Consider the following 7,500-nt stretch of genomic DNA (forward strand, 5'->3'; position numbering starts at 1 on the left):
ACACACACACACATTGAGAAAATGCAGGAAAAAGGTGTAATGGTGCTGAGAAAAACAACTTTAAGGTTTACTAGTCTACAGGAATAAATCAATCTGCAGCATCAACCCCAGAACCTCCTCACTCCCCCTTGTTTTCCTGTGTGTGCGTGTGCGTGTGTGTGTGTGTGTGTGTGTATATGCTCACCACTCCTGGAAGAGCTCTGGTGAGTTGAGGGTGGTGGCGACGATACGCGCCCCCTGTGAGGGGGGGTTGGACCAGGTGACTCGGACGATCTTCTCCATCTGGGACAGAGTACGCTCCAGGTTCTCCGGATCCCGTGCCACGACCGTCAGGTTCCCCACACGCTCATCTTAAAGAACACAACAGAACACAGCCGCCTCATTACACCGGTGTGTTTGTGTGTGTGTGTGTGTGTGACAAAGTGCATTTCACTCTCTGACTCCTGCTCAGATTTTAAAGCCAATTTCAATGTAATTTCACTTGGAAGGTAACATGATATCCCCAAAGATACATTATGATAAAACAGAATCCCGGGATGTGTGTGTGTGTGTGTGTGTGTGGTGTGTGTGTGTCAGGGAGGGGGACCCGACTTCTACCTTGCTGGAAATGTGATTTTCTTACATGAATCACAAACTCAAGAACCTCGTATTTCATGCTCTTGCCCTCTTCCAGTCAGTCAGCTGTCATCACTTGCTAGTAGCTGCCTGATATGCTGATGTGGTTTTGAGTCTCCACCCCTAAAGACGTGTGTGTGTGTGGTGTGGTGGTGTGGTGCGGTTGCGGTGCGGTTGTGGTGGTCTGGTGTGGTGTGGTTGGTGGGTGTGTGTGTGGTGGGTGTTGGTGGGTGTGTGTCCTACTGTAGAGGGCCGAAGTTCTTGGAGAAGGACTGGGCGCAGAACATCTCGAAGCCTCTGAGACGAAGTAGCGGACGGCCCACGCATCCTTTTCCAGACTCCCGGAGGCAAAGCCCTGGTAGGCGGAGTTCAAAGAAGACAAACAAGCTCCGCCTCTGCAACGACACACACACACACAACAAATGGGGTTAAACATGGGGTGAACTGAAATACGTCCATGTGTTGAGTGCGTTTGTGACACATCTTCATGAAATCAGCGATCTGCTTCCATTGGTCTTGGGTGAGGCCCAGAGTTGTAAGTGCGTGTGTGTGTGTGTGTGTGTGTGTGTGGTGTGTGTGTGTGTGTGTGTGTGTGCGTGTGTATGTGCGTGCGTGTTACACACCTTCATGACCTCAGCGACTGCTTCCATTGATCCTGAGTGGGTCAGAGGTAGGTGTGTGTGTGTGGGTGTGGTGTGTGTGTGTGTGTGTGTGTGTTGTGTCGTGCGCGTGTTACACACCTTCATGACTCAGCGATTCTGCTTCCCATTGGTCCTGAGTGGGGTCTGTGCCGGTGGGTTGTGGGCGCAGGCATGCAGCACAAAGACGAATGCTCAGGAGCAGCCTGGAGAGAGAGAGAGAGACAGGGAGAGAGACGGAAAGAGAGACAGAGAGAGAAAGAGAGACCAGGAGAGAAAGAGAGACAGGGAGAGAGGAGAGAGAGAGACAGAGAGAGGACCGGCGAGAGAGACGGAGAGAGACAGACAGGACAGGGAGACAGACAGAGAGAGAGACAGAGAGAGAAAGGGAGACACAGGGAAGATAAAGATGGATAAGTGTCAGAGAGAAACTGATTAGTTTGTGCGTCTCCAGCAGAAACACCACCTCTACCCCACACATGCACTCACCTCCAAGTCGCCAAAGGAAACCACTCAGGTCCAGCCCGCGATTCAGCAGCGTCCCAGTAGTGGTACGGACGCACGTCCGTAAGCCCGCCTGAGCAAACACGCATTATGGTTCTCTACAGACACAGCACACACACATTTTAATAAATAATTATTCCTTGGTTCTTTGAGGATTACTCAAACATATGTGTGGATCATCAGCAGAACACTGAAATACCAAGACATGGGCACACACCCTCACACACACAATACAGGCATGGTCCTCAAATAGCAAAACACACACACACAATACAGGCACGGTCCTCTAACGGAAGTCAATCACAGTTCTCCGTTTCCCATGCCAGGCAATAGTGATCATGTTAGCTGGTGTTAGTTGGTGATACTGTTAGCCTACTATAGCTAACAGGCCATGGTGATACTGTTAGCCTACTATAGCTAACAGGCCATGGTGATACTGTTAGCCTACTATAGCTAACAGGCCATGGTGATATTGTTAGCCTACTATAGCTAAACAGCCATGGTGATACTGTTAGCCCACTACAGTTTAGCAGAACAGGCTATGGTCGTTACTGTTAGCCCACTACAGCTTACAGGCCATGTTATACTGTTAGCCAAACTACAGCTAACAGAACAGGCCATGGTGATTACTGTTAGCCACTACAGGCTAACGGGCATTGGTGATACTGTATAAAGCACACTATACAGCAGAAGGCCATGGTGATACTGTTAGCCCTCTAAAGCTAGCAGAACAGGCTATGGTGATACTGTTAGCCCTCTACAGCTAACAGGCCATGGTGATACTGTTAGCCCACTACAGCTAACAGGCCATGGTAATACTGTTAGCCCACTACAGCTAGCAGAACAGGCTATGGTGATACTGTTAGCCCACTACAGCTGGTACCATGGTGGTATTGTTAGCCCTCTACAGCTAAGAGAACAGGCTATGGTGATACTGTTAGCCCACTACAGCTAGCAGAACAGGCTATGGTGATACCGTTAGCCCACTACAGCTAACAGGCTATGGTGATACTGCTAGCCCTCTACAGCTTGCAGGTCATGGTGATCCTGTTAGCCCACTAGAGCTAACAGGCCAGGCAGCTCCAGTCATCAGAGTTCTGATGTCATCCAGTTTTCTTATGTTATGCATTTTATGTATTCTATTTTTATCTTTCTCTATCCCCTGCATAGATAGCACTCTATCCCTGTTTATATGTTCATTTTATTTTATGCACTCGATCCTAGTTTTTATGTTTTATGTTTATTTGATGTCTATTTTTTGTGGATCACTGTGCATGTAATTTCTTTGTGAACGTAATTTCGTTGCTGTTAAGTACTTTGAGCTGCATTGTTTTGTATGAAAGGTGCTATACAAATAAAGTTTTTTTATTATCATTATTATTATTATTATTATTATTATTATTAATATCCACTCAGTTCTCCATCTCTAGCTGTAAGGGTTTCCCACAGGTCTGAGATAAACTTGTGGTAGCAGGTTGAAAGGGACAGCATTTCCTGCTGGCACAAAAATGGCCCACTACAAGTGACAAACAACAAATAGGTGTAAATATTTGTTTTTACTGAATATTTCTATTAATTTTATACAATTTTAACATATGTTTCACAGATCCAACTCCCCAATCCTCCCCTCCATCTACACTCATGGGGAAGGTAATTGTGCGTTCATGAGCAACCGTGAAGTGGGAAAGTTCCTACCTCCGAGTGGGAGAATACACACTGAACGCCTGTCACACTTGGAACTCAGAATGTTTGCGGGTGAAAGATAAACACTGTACTTGCTCTGTGCACAAATAAGTCACTACATTCAGGTTTATTTAGGGTTGGACTCATTAGCGCAGGTGATACAGGTGGAATGTTAGCCTTCTGGCGAGCTAGCCTACTTAACGTTACCCAACGGTCCACATCGTTGCCCGTTTGTTGTCATCATGCAAACTCTCTCAACTCAGAAGTGGACCTGCTGCTGCTGCCTCTCCCTCAGCACTCTCACTACTTGTGCCAGCAGCTTCACGTTCCCGTGTCAAGTTCCGTGTGCTGAATATATCAGAGTCTTGTAGCTCTAAACGCAGCATAGCTGCCCGTATCTTTCATAGAAGTCAAAGCTACTACCAGAAGCCGGGAGAACAGGAGTTGCTTTATCTGATTAAAATATTCACTGTATCCGCGTCTTCTAACGTAATACCATAGATATAACTCACTCATTCACTCTAGCCACCTCTGCTTACTATCTTGCAATCAGTTTGTAACTGCTTTTAACAATTAGTACTTCTACCAGTTTATTAGCTTATAACCTGATAATAGGCTGATATCGAATCAAAATTTTACTTAATTATTCTAAATCCCATTTCATTGATATCATGGTTAAGGGTATTTGCATTTTTGATTATTATTTGTTTTTTAGGTCATTTAATTTCATTTTTTTAAATATATTTTGGCGCATTCCTCCACATACCACTAGAGGGAGCATGCTTACCACCAGAGGAACATGTGTGATCATTTGAGAATCAGTGCTTTAAAACACTCAACATCCACAATATGTTCCGTGCCGCACACGCACATGCACACACCCACACACACCATACCCCAGGTAGGAGTAAGGAGCGCACACACTCACACACACACCTACCCCAAGTAGGAGCAGATACATAGATGGGGGTATTGGTGTTGTCGACTCCATTGTACCAGCGGCGCAAGAAACTCCGCCCCTATCTTCAGAGCACCAGTCCCGCCCAGACACTGCACTGCACCTACCTGCATTAGAGCACGCACACACACACACACACACACACACACACACACACACACACCACACACACACACACACACACACACACACACACACACACACACACACACACACACACACACACACACACACACACACACACCAGTTTAAAACCCTCTTTTTTAAACCACTGTAAAGTCAGGGTGAGTGACATGAGGTTCTGTTTGTTCTACTGGTTTCCTACCCCGGTTCTCCTTGACGGCGGGCTGTCGTCACCCAAGGCAATCTTGGAGGCGCTGGAGCGGAACTCTTGGCAGGCCCAGGATGGGAGGTACTCGTGGTCAGACTGCCGTCCTCCACGATCAGCTTCTCCACCTTCTTTACCACCGGGCAGCACCCATGGCTGGCTGTCATCCGTGCGATAGGCTAGGAGAGACAGGGAGAATACAGGTTACACACACGCGCACACCACCGCCAACACCAGAGTGAAGGATGGAGAGAGAGAGAGAGAGAAGGATGGAGAGAGTGACTTAGACAAACAGATTCTCCATACTGACATAGGGATTAGAAGCTTAATGCAGGGAAGTGACCCACAAAACACACCCATAAATCACACAACCGCACACACACACAAAAACACACATTTAAAAAGCACACAATAAACACACACATGCATACTTCACACAGTACCTGACTAACGTGAGCTCACTTTGCCACTGCACTTTACAACTGCACCCCCTCAGTGTAATAACATTCAAAGGAGTAATCCACTGTGTGTGTGTGTGTGTGTGTGTGTGTGTGTGGACACATGCACTCACACACACGTTCATTCAGCCAGTTGATTGAAATATGATGCCATCTGACCAAACCACTCTTACATAAGAAGTGAGGCGGGGTCATTCTCCTAGCAAAACAAAGCTATTCGGAGGGTTTACTACTCGGACTTAACTGTCAATAACAACATCACACACACACACACACCACACACACACATACACAGAGACAAAGCAATCGGACTTCCTCCAGTGTGCAGCCCGGCGTTGGCATCCACCCAGTGCGGTACCGGAACCGCACTCACTCAAGGGACACCGGAGGCCGCGCTACGGCGACGATTTTGACAGAGTCTTATTTAAAGCAGCAATAAGGAGTTCTGTTCCAAAACTACCTAAAAGTCGTGCAAAAACCTTGCAAACACCACTAACAGCCCAGTTGACACTGGATAGAAGCTTGCCAACACACTAACTGGTGTCTTTTGGCAGTATAGCTGGCAATATCATGCTGTGAAAGCTTGTCTTCCATTTTTGCAGGGTTCCAGCCCGGAACACAGAATACATAGTGCATATTCTGGATGGCTAGTGGGAAAGACATGACCATATGCTATTAAAATGAATTTGAGGATGGTACCAAAACTAGTTGCCTATAAAACCATAGCTCAAAAAGTGTCAAATTGTTGTATAGTGTTACTTTAAATGAAATGGAAAAAATACGACCTCCGTTTCCCGAACACACACGAGCTGTTGCACCTGACCGGTATTTGAGTGTGAAAGAGGATTATTAGCAAACGTATCCGTTTGACAAGCTGCCTAGTCAAATGCTCAGCAACAGCGTTGCCGTACGTTAACCGCTGTTTGCTTGACGAGGGCGCCGTTAGGGTCTAACCGGAAAGTCTCGCTCGCGGATAAGGTCAAAGCTGAAATTCACACCGAGCAGCTCACACCACTGACGCGCGCAGACTTGCGTCACGCGTCGAAAATCACGGATGAGGCTCCGCTTAGCGAGCTAACGCTAGCGGGACTGTGCTGAATGTAAAGGACACCACCAGCTAGCTTGACTACATCAGCACTACACAGACCCTAAGCGCTTTGGCTAAACAGCACAGCATACCAGCTGCACTGGCGAGCTATCATGAGATGCAATTCAACTCCGTGAGCTGTGTTGACAGCCGGGGTGATGAGGTTTCGCTACCCACAGACTGCCAAAGCTAGCCAGGCAGCTAACACACTGAGCCTGCAGCATCCAAGCTCACCTCCCACTCCGAGGTTCACCTTCTTCGGGTCCTTGTCATCACGGAAATCCGCGGATAACTTAAAGACAGCCACTGGGCGGCTAGCGGAACTTCGGCAAACAGTGACATGACGACTGAGAACTCACTCCAGTAGAGGACAGTTAGGACAGAGAGCGCAAGCAGATGCGAGGTCGGGCTTCAGTGGATGAATAGCAAAGGACTTTCACCTTCAAACAGCGTATGGGCGTTAGGAATGGGCGTAGCCGTTTGCGCCAATGACAGTACAGAACTTCGATTGACATTTAGTCAAACCAACTCGGCGTTAAGGTCAAGGGTGAAAAGGAGTTAAAATGTTTAGTCCAATCATAAAGCATCTACAAATCCACTGGTACGGAGAGCGGGGCGGGATATCGTGCTGATCAATGAAATGCAGGCTTCGCGTCTCGCCCTTATCGTGTGGGACTGGTTGTTTTTTCGTCCTGCGGGGAGAATCATATCCTTACAGATTTATGACTAAAATATCACCAGAATTACCTAATGGCTGCTATAGAACGGCACATGAAGACAAGATTTGTAATCTCGCCAACACAAAATCTACACATGCTATATTCAAACAGTAATGGCTTATTTGAAATAAAGATGATTATGCCATGAACCATGCAACGATTCCTGCATTTTCTTATGTCGTGTCGTATGTCGTGTCTTGTGTCTTATGTCGTTTCTTATGACATTTACATAATTTGAAAAGTAATCATAATAATTATAATCTATAATCAGTCATCATAATCTTTCTTTGACACTGTCGTATGTAATAAGCCTATAGTCATCATTTTCCGTGCCTTGCCATAAAACGAATTATCACGGTGGTGATGAGCGGTCGCTTCAGCCAATCATAGCCGGTTCTGGAGAACGGCCATCGGACTCGCAGCCAAAAGCTGCGGTTAAAGGTCTCTCGGAGCTTAAAGTTCCGCTCAAAGTCTACTCTTCTCACGGTGATTTCTCAGACTAGTCATAAA

General features: G+C 46.7%; 1 pseudogene; it reads right to left on the reverse strand.

Moving 5' to 3' along the window:
* Positions 1–6,628, reverse strand: part of LOC116223277 — an 8,037-nt pseudogene extending 1,409 nt beyond the window's left edge.
* Between the last annotated feature and the right edge of the window lie 872 nt (positions 6,629–7,500).

The sequence above is a fragment of the Clupea harengus genome, chromosome 13 (assembly GCF_900700415.2).
Source record: "Clupea harengus chromosome 13, Ch_v2.0.2, whole genome shotgun sequence".
In the NCBI taxonomy this organism is placed as follows: Eukaryota; Metazoa; Chordata; class Actinopteri; order Clupeiformes; family Clupeidae; genus Clupea; species Clupea harengus.